Source organism: Ambystoma mexicanum, chromosome 9 (assembly GCF_040938575.1).
Source record: "Ambystoma mexicanum isolate Mex_15411 chromosome 9, UKY_AmexF1_1, whole genome shotgun sequence".
NCBI classification, from domain to species: domain Eukaryota; kingdom Metazoa; phylum Chordata; class Amphibia; order Caudata; family Ambystomatidae; genus Ambystoma; species Ambystoma mexicanum.
The window spans coordinates 572,591,646-572,608,355 of NC_090931.1; the positions used below are offsets into that span (position 1 = coordinate 572,591,646).

A 16,710-nucleotide genomic window follows, 5' to 3' on the forward strand; every position below is an offset into this window, starting at 1 on the left:
CTACTCTGCATACGCGCACCCCTACCTTTGATCGGCACACCAATTGCGTGTACGCTCCCCTACAATCCCAATCGGACCCTACCTTTGAGCAGTGACTCCTATGCAATTTGGGCTTCAGGGCAGATTGATCCAGGGCTTTGCATGCTGAATTCCCAGATGTTGCGTGGTCCGTTCCATGAATACGCTTGGCTGTGCGCAGTTGGGGGCATTCAATCTCCTCCCAGCAGGTCATCCCAGGCGTGTCAGACCTGCACGAAGGGCACGCAATTCCCAGAAAAGACCTGCACAGTTGATTTCACGAATCAACGAACAGGGTTTTGCACACAAAATGGCCCATTGACAGAGTATACCAAAGCATTCCCAGTTGTCATGCCAACCACATGCTGACATTCTGGCCCCTTTTTACTCTATCTTTCTTATCTGGCGCAATAGTGTTGGTGATATTTTGGAGGTTGTGCCAACAAAATACACCAAAACCCAAAATCAGGTGTTTTCATCTGCCTTGGCAACACAAAATGATGAGAACTATGAGAGTGTCACCCAGCACCATTGGCGAAATAAATGCCCCGATTAACTACTGGTAATCTTCATCACTCAGGTCCTATTCTTCTTCATTCCCTCCTTTCACAGAAACCATCATTTTTTTCTTCCTGCTGGAGGCATATACTCTCCCACTTACCTGCAATGCAATGTTACATTTTTCCCAAACCAGATAATGGGACCTTCCTCACCCTTGTCGGGCGAGGAGGACTGTCTACTGATGAGGAAGAGTAGGATTGGGAGTAATGAAGATTACCAATAAGTAATCGGGGCATTACCTCCATGTTCCTCTTCCTTGTCCCAGTACTTACCTTCAAGGTGCACCAAAGCTGTACATTGCGGATGGGACCCTATGAACACACACAAGACACAGAGTGCTGCTGCATCCCATACCCATTTGATACACACCTCACCACTGGTAATATCTCTATTCCAGCCCTGAGTATATCAACACCAAAATCTCCATCTCCAGTGTTGCCAAAGCCAATCTTTAAAGACCTATGAAGGCATTTGGGTCAGCCCAGGAAGCTGCTCCACATTTCTCCTGTACTGAGACTGTGTCGACATCTGTCATGGCCCCATGCTGATCAGCCCTGTACGTGCAAAGGTGTGGGATAAACAGACACATCTCATGCCATTGTACTAACCTGGATCCAACAGCTGAAAGTTACCGCCTAGACCACAAACATCACCCAGACAGTCAGATCTGATAAAAACAGCAGTTTCAGTCTGATACTCCAGGACTGCTCCTCTGACATCTATAGCAAGACAAACTCCTTATCCACCATTTTGGGATCCTAAAAGAAAAACAAGGATAGTCACATTGTGAGAAGACTGAAAGATGGACACCATCTTCCAGAGATAACTAGGGTAACATTTCCTTAAAACCAACATCCTAACAGGAAGAAAAGGGGGGTGTACACCAGGCCCTTATGTCCCCAAAGGAACATACTAAGGAAATAGCTATACACAAAGCTTTCTTTAATATTAGAAATGTTACATCAACTAATTTGTTCAAAGGGAGATCCCCTCAGGAATTATAGTATGAGGAGCAGATCCGCTAAAAGTAGACCTTGTATGAAAGTGGTGTAGAAGAAACCAAAACTTCCACAATATACCAACTGGAGCTTCCCCTTCCAAGATGCCTTCTGGACTCGCAGAGCTATCTGGGCTGCTCACTGAGCTTGGAGGGTAAACACTGCTAACCAGTTCTGAAACCATCATTCAGGAACTGCAGAATGTCTGCATAATACATTGAATGGGATTGGAAGCTCATACGACTTCCCACACCATTTAAAACATGTACTCAATGCCTATCATAGGCCTTTAAAGAAACAAGGGAACTTGAATGGGAAATGGTCTCTGCCACTTAAGGCTAGCAATCTATCTCTATCAGCTTTCAGACTAACCATTGGGTTTTGTATACGCTGGACCTTGACCGGCTAGTAGAGGGCAATTGCATCTCGGGATCCTCCACCTGTCCTGGGACTAGAGTTCTGAGCGAGGGGAGCAGCCCCATCATGGCCAATAAAGAAATACTAGAAGCCTTTGAGACCTGCTCTTACTGATTCCCCGGAAAACCCTTGGAAAAGAAGGACCATGGGAGCAAAAAGGAGTTCTAATGCTATTCCAGGTGTAATGCAGATGCAATTTTGGTCCTTCCCCTGAAACCCTGAATCAACAAGGTGACCTTTTCTTATGTTGGAAAGTCAAACAGGTCTGTCAAGGGAATTCCAAACCTTTGACAGATCCTATTAAAGGATGTATCCAACCTGGATAACTCCTGAGCTCAGGAAGACCCTGCTCAGTCTGTCTGCCCTGACATTTGCTATTCCCCCTGAATTGGGACTGCCTCCAGGAACTTCAGTGCAGCTTCCGATCAGGAGTTTATTTCACCTGCCAAGGTGGGCAGTAATGCGTATCCTAATCAATCATGATGGTAGATATATGTCATAGCTGATTAGGTGTTTGTCCTGCCCTAAACTGCTTGGCCCTTCAACCTCCCAAGGAACACTTTAGAAACTTTACCAATGGTAGTCAAGTCCCTACACATTTTGGGAAATGCATAGCTCCTACTGAGTCCTTTTCCCCAAAGTTGAACCCACCCCAGGCTACTGACATACACGGTTACAATGTTCCTTACATGAGAGACTAGACCAAACCCCTTCTCATTTCTGCTCAGTATCCAAGATCAGATGGGATTGGGCACATTCAGTGTGGTGTGGCCATAGACTTGCAACCACCAATCCAACTCTTGCTGAAGCCCAAGTTAATAGGCATTAAACCACTGTGAGTCACTGATTTAGAAGCTGAAAACCAAGGGCTGGAGAAGAAGGGATGACCAGGGAACCAGGATATACACAAAAACTTATGTAACCCTGAACATCAAGGAGAGATTGAACTAAGCACATTCGTTTTTCCAGAGCCATTTATAAAACTGCCTGCAGGCATGTGACCCTTTCCAGAGGAGGACTTTCTTCACACATAGAGTAGGATAGAGCACCTATGAACCTCAAATTCTGGGAACTCGATAAAATCTCAGCTGGTGCCTGAGACGCCCCCAATCCTGAATGTCTCGCACACATGAAGAAGATGAAATTGTGCAGTCCCCCTCTGCACTGCTTTGATCAACCCGGGAGGGGAATTTCTGAATCTCATAGAACTGGAGAAGCTCAACCAATAGAGCCACCAACTTTGTAAAGCTTTGCAAAGAGTTGTATTCAATCCTTAGGGGGGCCTGAAATCAATAATGTCTCCATTTTATGGCAGTCCTGAAGAACCTCTGCTGTGAGGTCTGATTGGCACATTATAATATACTTTCTGCCAGGCTACTGGCAAAGGGAATCCCGCTTTCTCAACTAATGAGATGATTGTCTGCAGGGTTTCCATTTTGAATGTTCTCCCCTTTATGTACATACTTAAGACTTTGTTCTTGAGCCTGTATTTTGGTGTAAGAGTAATACTCGATTGAACAGGAGAGGACAACTCCCTCTGCCCTTGAGTTCTCAGAATACCTTCTCCAGGCTTTGAAAAGAGCTGGAGTCTACCAACCACCAGACTCCTATGGTTGGGCAGAGTACTGATTATGCCTGAATGATTTTAACCTTCCAGCCTTGGAGAAAACCCAGCCCTTAACAAAAGGATTTAGGTGTTTGATTTAGATTTGATTTGATTTTGAAAATTTCTAACGTGCACCAGACAGATTCAACTATATTCGGGTGCAGATGACAGCTATTAGAGCAGGGCATACGTAATGCATGTGTTTAATTATGGAACTTTGATAGATGTATCTGAACAGAAAGGTTTTCAGCCTTTTTCTGAACAAGGCTAACGATTCGCATGCTCTGATCTCAAAGGGGAGTTGATTCCAGATTTTTGGCCCAAAGACACCGAATCTTCTGTCACCTCTGGAGACCAGATTGGACCTTGGAACACAAATCAAGAGTTTGTACCCAGAACAAAGTTCTCTACTTGGGCAATTTCGGACAATCTTCTCAACAAGATAGTCTGGAGCGAGCCCTCTCAGACACTTACAGATCAAACATGCCACTTTAAATTTGATGCTATCCTCCACCATAAGCCAGTGGAGGGAACTCTGTGACATGGAGACATGGTCCCATTTCCTGAGGTGTCCAATCACTCTGACTGCGGCGTTCTGAGCCTTCTGCAATCTAGTGATTTGATTAGCTGAAATTCCTACTAAAAGGCTGTTACAGTAATCCAGGTGGGGGTTGGTCATTGCCCCCACCACCACTGCATGATCCTCCATCAGAATGAGAGGAAGCACATTCCTCAGTAGACGTAATGCATAAAATACTGCCTTCACCTTCGCCCAACTTGTGCTTCACTGCCAAGATTCTCGTGCCATATACAGCCCAAGTTTCTAATCTTTTTGGAATTATGAAGTTGTTCCCCCAAAATGAGCGGGGGTAATCTGTCTCTCTACAACCATTTTACTCTTGGGGCCAAAAAGTATAATCTCTGTCTTAGTGACGTCAGCTGAAGCTGACTGTAAGCCATCCAATTATTGAGCTCATCCATACACACATTTATTTTCTTAAATGCATCATCAATGTTTTTTATCGCAATATAAATGTGTCTATCGTCAGCGTATGGATGAAAACACAAACAATGCCTCCTAAAAATAAGATCCCCCACTAAAAGAGTGTTAGATTGTTATTAGGCTAAAAAATATTTACAATATCAAAATGTTTAAAAAATATGAACCAATGCTAAACATCATCAATTATAACACAGTAGTAATAATATAGAACATGCAATCACACAATTACACTCTCAATCTTAAAAGAGCGTATGAAACAACTGACTCACGCTGACGCAAGTCAGTTATAGCCTCTTTCGGGCTGAGATGACGCATTCGGGCCACGATTGAAGTAAGGAACTATGGGGATGAAGTTTCTATTCACGCTGCTTGGCGTTCATGCCGAGGATAACTTAGAAACCAAGAAGGTAATACTCTAAGGTGTTGCAAATAAGATCCCTGACTAAAATGAGTGTTAGAACGTTATCAGGCAAAAGAATATTGACAATCTCAAAAATGTTAAAAATATGAATCAATGCAAAACATCATCAATTATAACACAGTAGTAATAATATAGATCATGCAATCACACAATTACACTCTCAATCTTAAAAGAGCATATGAAACTCATGGTGTATGACTCAATGCCTGGGCCCAGTCCCAGACACGTGCATTTCCAATCCATTGGACCTCTCTTGCCCTGCAGAGGGTCCAAGAGCATACCATTGTTTTGGCCCTACCACCATCCCACTGGAGGAGGATCGGGAGAGGCCTGCTGCTGCTCTAGGCTCCAGCCGATCTATGCCTGAAACTGGGCTGCACCCCGAACCCTATCCTGAGCAAATTCTGAAATATTCCTCCTGCTCTTGCATATCCACCAGAATAGGAAGACAGTCCAAACCATCCTCTAAGGCTTTACACACCTACTAAAAGCCTCCCAAACTGTTTTGGCTATCCATATACCTTAGGCAAAGGTTCAGAATATCCACGTAATCCCGCACAACTGCCTGACTAGACCATCCTCAATATTAGCTGCTTCCAGGAGAAAAGTCATTCCACGGATATCACTTGGCCATAAAGTGGCACATGGTAAGGGTCCTCCCATTTCTGAAGGATGTTACATTGTTAACGTCAGAAACCAACCAGAGACCTTACTTGCGAGTGAGTTCATATTGTCTGATTTAGTTTCTGAGGCCATAACTGGCCCCCTAACAGTTCATGCTTTCTGCCTCCCCATCAGAATCTGAGGGCCCTGGGGATGAGCCTGAAGAAGTGTCTAACAAGGAAAAGGAGGATGGTGTGCTTCATGTAGCCTGTCGTCCCACTGGGATAAATAATCTATGTTCTTTCAATAACATTCATAAATTAAATTGCAATCCTTTTGTGCTATATAACCTGGACTTATTTTCTCCCAATGGACAGCTAAACCTTTTTTTTTTCTGGAGAATTGTCAAGCCAATGAGGGCCTGTAATACAATGTGCCATCTTTAGCCACTCCCCTGAAGAAAGGAAGAGCCACTCCAGCGCACACTACCTCTCCAGCCTCAATTGCTGTCTGCAAAGAGCGCGGGACCTTTGCTTGCAGGTGGAGATGCAGTAACCATGGAACCCCCAGGAGCCTCATCTCCAATCATTACAGAGAATGTCCGTACCCATCATTGGTGCCTCTGTCTCCAAAAAATGTCCCCCCATTGGCTGCCTCCTTCTATACAGTCCCCCCTTCCTGACCTCCCTACCTTGTGGGCCCCAGGTACGGCTTCCCTGCAGCCCCAGGACCTACTGTGGTCACTGAGGGGGTGCACAATCAGGACCCCCACAGGGGGCTCCAGAGCATAATCACCAACCTAGCTCCTGGCATGCACGTTATTGCTCATTTGGACCTCCTCGCACCTCAGGGCATCCAAGAGCACGTCAACCTTAGTGCCCTTCCTCTGCTCTGGTGGAAGAGGGATGAGGGAAGCCTGCTGCTGTGGTTCCCGAGAACCCCACACTGAGAAGCTATCAATGGTTCCTGAAATTCTTTTAACACTGGATTGGGGGTACTTGGGAGGTTCGATACCTCCAGAAGAAAGAGGCATTCCTGTAAGGCAAGCGGGCCTCAAAGGTAAGTACTGAGACGAGGAAGATGGACGTGGAGGTAATGTCTGGCCTTTTTGTCTGAAGCCCCAAGTTTGTAGCCTGCCTACAGTTCTTTCTGCATGGCCCTGGGTGGAGGAAGTTTGTCCATGGGATGGCGGTGAAACACTTGAATGTAAACAATGGGCTTCATTACAAGTGTGCCGGTCCGGGAACTACGGTACCAGTAAGATTGCCAGTACCGTAGTTCCCGGACTGGCAAACTATGAGTTGTCCTTGCGGGTGCCTTTCTGCCCGCCAGGTCGGACCTGGTGGGCAGAGCGGCACCCACAAGCACAGCATGCCGCATGCACCAGCACCATTTGCCGGTGCATGCGGCTTCCCCATTCCCATTGAGCCCTATGGGGCTCAAATGGGAATGAGGACACATTTTTTCTGCCACCCTGGAATGGGCAATTATCGGGTCCGCTGGGGTTGTAATACCCCAGTAATTGCCCATTCCAGGGCACTGGAAAAAAAACGACTCCGGCGGCAACCGTGCCTGTATTACAGGCACGGCTGTCCACCAGGGTCGTAATGAGGCCCAATGTCTTGCTTCTACTGTAATTGGCTGGAAAATCTCTTAATGATATAAGAGGTTTGAAATACAAAAAGGATCACGTGTAGCTGGGAGAAGTGTTGCAATAGGATGGTGGAGCATGTAAACATGAAACATTCCCTGCATTTTAGGGGTGGGGGTGACACAGATTGATCCACACTCCTTAGTGCTCTACAAAAAAAATAATTGGCTCATTCCTAGCAATTATATTAACCAATTTAAAGCCATATCCTGGAAATCTAGAGGGCATAGCTGCTTTATGAACAGCTGAGAAACATGGAGTTATTAGAAGAATATGACATTTTAATTTTAAGAAGCGTGTTTATGGTAGAGTCCTTATATTGATGGTTTCAAAACTATCTTAAGTCCTGCCCTTAAGAAAACTAAAGGTCGCCCCACAGGTAGCCTCTGATGGGTGAATAAAACTACTTGTTAACATATCGTTTTGAACCTTTTACACTGCTGCATGATATCCGTCCATCAGAGACCTACTGCTAAAATACTGCAATTTAAAGTGATATTTTGTTCAATAATGTTTATGAACACCATTATCCTCTTCTATCACACTAACACTCTTACATCAGAATGAAAAAGGATTTAAGAACAAGCTAGCAAGATTTGCTCTCCGGCTCCTTAGGATATGCCGGGAACAAGGAAGCACTCCCTGTTCCCTGGTTCCTGTTTGTGTGGAGTACAGCAGCTGGAGGCCTAGAGAGTAGCGAAGTAGGCATTTTGTTCGAGTCTGGAGGTAAACAGGTAATGGAAAATAAGCATTTATGTCTGCGTGTATGCATTTGTGAGAGGATTGTACATATGAATGTGTGCGTGCATGCATGTGAAGGGGTGTCTGTGTAAAGGTGCATATGCAAGGGAGTGTCTGTAAATGCGTTTGTATGAATGAATGCAGTGTGAATGGTGTGCATAGGTAGAAGTGCATGTTGAGTGAGAATGAGTGTAAATGCCCTGGGTGCTTGTGTGAATGACAGAGAAGTTGTATGGGTACTTGGCTGGTGCATGGTATGTTTTACTGTAATTTTTGGGCAGAGCAAAACAATCTTGATGAGTGTTATTACATGAAGGAGGGGCTCGCTAGGTTGTAGGTATTATAATAGGGCTGGCAGCCTAGATCTTTCATACTGTGGCATGGAATGTTGTACTCTCATTAAGGGCAAAGGCTACATGATGAGTATTCTTACATGGGGAAGGTACATGGGGAAGGCAGGGGGGGCAGGTTTCCTTATAGTGACAAGGCATTTTTTACTGGTGTCATGCCAAAGGCAACATTATGGGCCCAATTCCTGGAAAACATGCATACATTCTGCAAAGTTCCTCATGCCGAAAATTACTTTGCGCGTCCCTGCACACAAAATATTCCACGAACCATGCCCTATGAGTGTTCTTTCATGTTGCCATTTGTACAGCCCTCAGGGCAATGGGCCTCATTACAAGGTTGGTGGTCCGGTAATAACGATACCGATAAGGCAATACCGGAATCATTTACCAGACCGGGCCATCACGACCTGCAATGCCAAATCTGCTGTGCTCAGACCTGCCACAGGTGCACACAATCAGCATAGGTGGAGGAAATGGAGTTTGGCCCAGCACAAAAGGTGTACACCCACACACCACAAGCCTTACAAGACCAAAATGATTCCACTAGCTGTTGCAATACAGGAGCTGGAGGACATGCCTGCACTGTTACTCCTTGAGCAGGCAGTACACCAGGGATTAAAGAGGAGACACAGGAGGAGGAGGAGGGTGAGACTGGCCCAGCAAATGCCACCAGTGCAGACAGCAATTCCTGGCAGGCAGCCACCAATCCCTCGCATAAGGGCCAGTCCATTCGACCTAAACCCTGCACAGATCCACACCCTGTACCGCCTGGACAGGGACTCCATCACCACTATCGTGGATCTCCCACATGATAACCTGGTCAGCCTGATCAACATCTGCACCGCTATCCCCCCTGTGCTGAAGGTAGTGAGTGTGCTCCACTTCCTGGCCACAGGCACCTACCAGCACACATTTGGGCAGCTACATGGCATCTCGCAGCCATGTTTTTCCAGTGTGCTGAACCAGGTGCTGGATGCACTCCTAAAGCACGCAAGTGCCTACATATCCCTACCACGGACTGCACAGGAGGTGAATGAAACCAAAATTGCATTCCATGCACTGGCAGTCATGCCTAACGTCATTGGTGCCCTCGACTGCACCCATGTGGAGTTAGTAGTCCGGCATGCTGTGGAGGTGGTGTAGCAATACCTCTCCATCAATGTCCATTTGGTGTGTAATGCAAGCAAGATGATAACACATTGCTGTGCCAGATTCCCAGGATCCACACATGATGCAATGGTGCTGCAGAACTCCACACTCCCCCGCTACATGGAACGACATGCTGCACGACATGCCTGACTGCTGGGTAAGTCTGACCACAGGTCCATGGGGTTCATTTTGGGGGGGGAAGGTCACTTGCATATGCAACCTGTCTGCTTCCTGGGCCATGGGGTTAATTGGGGGGGGGCTAAGGGGTATTACCAGCATGCCAGTTGACACCCTGCATCATAAAAGGGACGTATTCCTAGACTGGCGGACCATACCACCAATCACATTGTGCCATGGTTAAATGGGTGAAGGTGTTGAGAGACATGTGCATGGCATCATCAATTTCTTTGAAGCATGATAGTCAAACCCATGGGTATCATGTTTTACATCACCCAAATGCATCACACAGTGCTCAACATGCATTTGATTTCATTCCCGGCCACACAGCCCTCACATGTGAGTACATCATGGACCTTCACACTTCATCTGGGTGAGTGGTGTATCTCATGTCAAGGTCTCTAAGTTGTGTACATCACCCATGCCCTCCACCATGGCTTGCCGAGTAGTACACAGGCCTGATATATGCGCAGATGTGAAGGCAATGGCTAACAATTGAAAAGTAGTGCATATGGACATGAACAATGTACAGGCAGTGCACACGTGGAATGGCATGAAAAGTCACAATCACACTTAATTCTGCTGCCATGCAGGTGATGCTGACTAGCCCCTGAAGTCGTGGCTCCTCACCCCTGTCAGGCATCCACTGAACCGGCACGAAGAGGACTACAATCGTGCATATACACACACTCATGTGGTTATAGAGCAGACCTTTGGCCTGTTGAAGGCACGGTTTCGCTGCCTCAGCAGGTCGGGTGGGGCACTCATTTATGGGCCCGAGAAGGTGGGCAAGATTGTATTGGAATGTGCCATGCTGCACAACATGTGCATCCTGCGCAACGTACCTCTGCCACCTGACATGGACCAGACACCACTGGGTGAAGATGATGATGATGAAGAAGATGCTGCACATCGGCCATGTCGTGATGCGCGTGAGGGACGTACTGTAAACCAATCATTGATAGCCCAATATTTTTGATGCACTGGGTCACAGAGGTGCCGGTAAAGTGTGACACTGGGCACTGGGATTGGAGGACTCTGGGCACTGGTCACTTTTGAACAATACATTGACAAACACTCAAGAAGCAATGTGCAGTCAAGTAACTTTTTTTCACACAACAGGTGTATTAATGAAATGGAACTGTGTACATGAATTAACCCTCCACTTGCATCACACTACAGACAACTCACCCCCCAACCCCCAACACCTCTGCACACCCATGCCCCCCACCCCCAAACACCCCCGCACACCCATGCCCGCTACCCCCTACCCCCAACACCCCCGCACACCCAGGCCCCACACCCCAACACCCCCGCACACCCACGCCCACCACCCCTCAACACACCCACACCCCCTCAGCCCAAATTGAGTCCAACTGGACAGCCATCTCCTCCACGGAGCTGTGGGCACCAGCCACATGTTCAGGGGAGCACTGTGGTTTGTCCTGCATGCTAGGGGTGTGTTGGCCATCCCCAACATGGTAGGTCCTGCAGTGAGTTCAGCTCCAGGCCCATCGTCCTCCTCAGCGCTATGTTGTGCTGAGGCTGCCAGCTCGCCCATGGAATTTGTGGCCATTGAATGCAAACCCTCAACATCACTGGCCACTGTGGTTGGATCATTATCAGCAAGTGGTGTCTGCTGGAGGGCCAGTTTCCTCATTGGTCCGACCTTTCTGGCCACTGCACCTTTTTGCAAGTGGGCCTTGATGGCACATGTGTCTCCGGCATGGTGCTCCTGTGTGACTGTTGCAGGTGGCTGCTCGTCCTGGTCTTGGGGGTGTGCACCCTGTTGGGCAATGGTGCGTGATTTAGGTGTGCCTGTCTTATGGGTTGCAGCCCTAGAGGTTGATGGCCTGGTGGCGTCATCCTCACCCCTGCCCATGCGTGCAGGTGTCTTCCCTGTTGATGTGGCATGTTTGCCGTCGCTGTCAAGATCCGTGCCTGTTGGGGATGGAGAGGCAGTCATGGAAGAACTTACATCCTGCATGTATCGATGTTGGTACAATTTGGGTCATGTGCATCGTATTTTGCATGTTTGAGGGGCACACATGGTGCCTGCAGGATTGGGGGGGAATTGTATTAGCACCCTTGTGGTGCTGCCATGATGTCCATGGTGTCTGTTGGGTTGCCTACAGGTGTGTTGTTGCTTCTGTACTGTAGCCATGGCTCAGGGGCTGTGTGCCATGTGCTGTTTGGTTGTGTATCAAGTGTGTATTCGGGAGTGGAGAGGCGTGCAGCATGCAATTTAATGGGACGGTGGTGATGCCAGCATCACACCAGGGATGAGTGTGTGTGTGTGTGTGCATGCATATGTTGTTTGTGTGGTCATTTTGTTTGTGGGATTGGGTTTGCTTGTGTGTTTTTGTGGCCGGGATGTGGTGTTTGGTTTAGGGATGTGTTTAGGTGGGGTTGATGGGCCATGTATTTGCTCTCATCTACTTCCCTTTTGGAGTACAACTTTGTACTTGGGATATTAGGTATGTTTGGTGGCTTCTGTATTGCGCAAAGGGTCACTCACCGTCATCGTCCAATGATGGGACTAGCATCTCCGCATGGCCAACTCCTTCAATTGCCTCCATATCCATCACAAAGCAACACGTCTCCTCCCACCTTGCCAGCTTCATGGGTGAGGCAGGTCCACCACCTGTTATCACCCCTGGCTGCAGTTGGCGGACAGGATGTTTCTCACTCGCAGTCGCAGGTCATACCATCTCTTCCGACAGTCCTTCACACTGTGTGGGGTTGTTCCCATGGCATATACCTTCCTGCCAGCTCCTGCCATATGTTTATTTTCCTAATTTGCGCTGCACGGCGCAGGTCAGCGCACAACACGTCAGAATGCTCGACGAGTGTATCTGCAAGCATGTTAAGTTCATCATCGCTGAACCTGGGTTTTCACAGACAAGGTGAACCTTTTCTGCTTGTCTTACTCCTGATCTGGCAGGCAGGGTCGTGTGTTTTCTGAAACAGGTCCTGTCTGCAGTGGATGGCAATAGATTGTGTTTTCAAAGATGGCCGCCGATGCATTTCCCGTTCCGGCCCGATGACGTTGCTTCCGGTGGCTGTAATACTGGTACCGGTAATAGCTTACCGGTGTAAACAGTGCCGTTCTTAGTGGATTCAGCGATGCCGGTGGGGGTCTGTGCGCATTCAATGATGCCGCTATCGGAGGCGGTAAGAACCTTAGAGGCATGGCAGCGCTTCTGTTACCAGCATACCGGTACGCGCATGCACGCAGACTCGTAATCGCCCATTGATTACGAGGGGCAGTGTAACACAGACATGCTAGTACCGGCATGCCGGTAATTGCTATTTCTTACCGCCAGACTCGTAATGAGGCCCAATGTGTTCTTACTGTGACTTGGGATTTATGTTTTACTGGTGTTAGGGGCAAATACAACATGATGAGTGTTCTTATTTAGGGGAGGCACTTTTGTGCAGCCAGCAAGGACATGTTTTGTTACACTGGTCTGGATTTTTTAAAAACTGGCATTAAGGCAAAGCCAACCGGAGTATGATTTTTGAGGGAATAGTGGCATATATTGGCAGAGCCAGCATGAACATGTATTGTTATAGTGTTATTAATTGCATTATGGGCAAATCAAGCAGGGACATGTTCTTATGTCCAAATACTGGCGTATATAGGGGCACCAGCATAGACAAATATGTGCAGAATCAGCATGCAAATGTGTACAATAGCGTAATATCGGAAATCTCCAGTGTTGGTGACTTGGCATGTAATGGATTTTTTAATGTCTTACCCTACAAACCTATTTTAAACTGTGTGTTTTGGGGCCTAATTTGTTGCCATAAGTGTACTGTCAAATCCACCATTTAACCCATTATTTAAAAAAACAAGGTCTCTGGGAGGAGAACCCCACTTGGTTGGTTCTGCTCCCTTGCTATGCTTGGTCGCTGCTGTGCTTTGGGCCTGAGGCAGAACAAACACCCTTGCCCTCTGCAGGCTCGCCTTTGAGGTGGGCTCATCTCCGTTAGCTTTATGTCCCACTTGTTAGACAATCCTACCCACACTACTGCCAATTAGTACAAATGGATGAAGGATGAACTAGAAATCCCTGATGCAACTTTGAAACGAATTGTTAATGAAGCTGGAAGAACGCGGTCAGAGTTACTATGTAATTGGAACCTAATAATGCTTAATGTCATACCTGGGGAAAATTAGAATCAACTAAGATTATATATTTACAACAGGGTTTTTACACTCAATGACAAAAACAATCAGTATCATTACTTCCACTTTAAGTGACCATAGTAGGCTGTGTCTTATTTTTAATTGTTTGAGACGTTGCAAATAGATTGAAATTACAGATATGAGGAAACAAACAGGGAAATAGAGTTAACTGATCCAATAAAATCCTCCAAAAAATGAATAAGAGCTTGATGGAAGTAATTCAGAATAGGTAATTTACAGATGAGAAGTTGAGTACTTTAACTGACTGTTGCTATTTCTCTGAATGTATAGAATAGTTTACTGCTACCTGTGCTGATCCATTAAGGGCAAGCCCGGCTTTGCCAAAGATAATCAAATCCCCAGGTACTTGCCCCATTGCCAGGGTTTGCCATCAAAAGGATAGGAATGTGTCCCACTGCCAAGCATCCCAATGAACTGCTTTGGTATTTGCTTCCCTAACCTCCTACCCTAAAATGCCAAGAAGCATGCCCCCTTCGCAACAAGTGCCCAGATACCGAGCAACCTCAACAAGGATTGCATTAAACTGCTTGCCCCATTGCCACGGATGATCAGCAACTTCCCAGGTCCTTGCCCCATCGCCAAGGATTGCCATTATGTTTCGGGTACATTCTGCATTGCCAAAGATTGCCATCAAATGTCCACACATGTTCGAACACCTTTGCCAGGGGTTGCTATCAGCTGCCATGGAACTGCCCAGTCCCTCTGCCGCACTTATTCCTAAACTCGCTCACACTCGCCTGTGTCGCCTCTTCTTTGTAAAGGTGGTTTGTAGAAGAGGGGCGATGCAACGCTAAACTGTCCCACCTCAGTGGACCCCTCTTAAATGCTAAAGGCAGGAAATCATTGGAGAATTGATACAATTTCCTAATCCTACCCAACTCCTTACTTCTCCTGCTGATGATGACAGCATGAGAAGGGAGGCCAACGGAGGGGTGGGACAGTGCAGGGGTGCTGTGCTCCGACTATCTGTTGGTACCCTTACACTTTTCCGCTCCTGCTGCTCAGGGCAGGGGTGCAGGAGGGCAGGAGAGCAGTGCTTTAAGTGGGTCAGGGCCAGCCGGGGACAGGCCCCAGCAGCCTCCAAAAGGTGGGGCTGAGCCGGGGCCCTACCGTGGCCCCCCAGTCCTACAATACCACGGCGGGACATATTACCCCACCACGGCTGCAGCCACGACGGGAGATGCTCCCGCCATTAAGTCAGGCAAGCTGGCACTTCTGTCAGTCACTGTAACTTCTTCTGGCGACCCCTCACGCGAGGAGTCACCAGAGGAACTTACTGTACTTTGTTTCCCCACTCCCTCCTGAGGTCACTGAGGCATCTTTGACCCTTGGCGAACCTGGGGACGCAGTGTCATGTTTCTGTGTTTATAAAAGATGGCTTGAAGAGTACACAATTCAAGCCATCTTTTATAAAGCTTTGCCGACTGACAAAGATGGCTCTGACTTTGTTCTACATCAAAGCTTTATTGAATTGTGTACATTTTAAGCCATCTTTTATAAACATAGAATGTTTAAAAAAGATGGTTTGAAAAGTATGCAAACCATAAGGTACGCACACAAATGTATCAATGCTATATATTTGTGTGCCAACCATACTATGGTTTGAGTACTTTTCAAGCCATCTTGAAGTACACAAACCAGAATAAGGCACACAAACAAATATGCAAATGTAGGATTTATTTATTTATGTGCGTACCTTACTATGGTTTGCATACTTTTCAAGCCATTTTTGATAAACATTGACATATGTAACATATGTCTATGTTTACAAAAGATGGCTTGCATAGTACACAAAGCATAGTAAGGTATGCATACAAATATATAAATGCTTACATACATTTATATATTTGTGTACTTTTCATGCCACGCCCATCCTGAAAGCCGCACCCAAAATTACCCCCCCTCCCCTTCTGTTTCTTACGCCACTTACAGCCCTGCAGGGGAGGCATGAGGAGCTCCTCTTCCTCGCACTAGCAGGAAGCTGGCGAATACACTCTTTAGGCAGTGCAGACATCCGCCAAACTTTGCATAATAGTCTGGCACTTGCAAGTTTTCCACGTAAGAGATTTCACAGTAACCACAGGCTACAGTTCTGCCTCGCAAGCAATTTCACTGCAACCAAATGCTGAGGTTCTGCATACAGCCTACACACGTCCTCGCGTTCAACTTGTAACAAAAGTCATTCTGAATACAGGAAGAAACAGGAGATTACAGTCACACTATCGTCTGAACAGTCAGAACTGAACAGGTAGAATAAGGGAGAGGGGCATTTCTCTAGTCGGAAGCGCCTTGGATGTCAATCAGACGCAAACCCACAATCCTTTGCAAAATCACCGAACCCTCATTTTGATTTTGTTTGACTTCTCTGCCTTTTCCTTCATTTTTAAGAGTTGTATAGCTCAAAGTCTTGCGATACCCGATTTGGCTGGCTCCATGAGTTATGAATGTGTCTACTTGGCGCTTCGAGCGAAGGCTATAATGTCGCCCTAATAGTGCTAAGTGTCTTCTTTATAAAGAGTAACTGACTCACTTCTTCGTTCTAAGCACTGAGTAGCTCTTTTACTATTTGTCTAGTAGGTTCCCCATTTGTGGGGAGCCGTCTATTATTGTTTGATGAAAGATTTCAGAATTAACTTCTTTTGCAGATCTGGTAATGTAGATGCGTCATTTACTGGGACAGCGCTTAGTGCTGATTCGTAATTGTAAGGCAGTGGTTGACAACATTCTTGAGTGAATTGTTTGTTTCAAAACGTTGACAGTTTTTAAAGTGATGAAATCAAATGAGCGACTAACGTGAAACGC

At 46.7% G+C, this 16,710-nt stretch overlaps 1 non-coding gene across 1 annotated transcript; it reads left to right on the forward strand.

The window, feature by feature from the left end:
- The first annotated feature begins 16,456 nt into the window (after positions 1-16,456).
- Positions 16,457-16,509, forward strand: LOC138490578 (U7 small nuclear RNA). The gene has a single exon (XR_011275522.1). It is a non-coding gene; the product is annotated as a U7 small nuclear RNA (small nuclear RNA).
- The last annotated feature ends 201 nt before the right edge of the window (positions 16,510-16,710 follow it).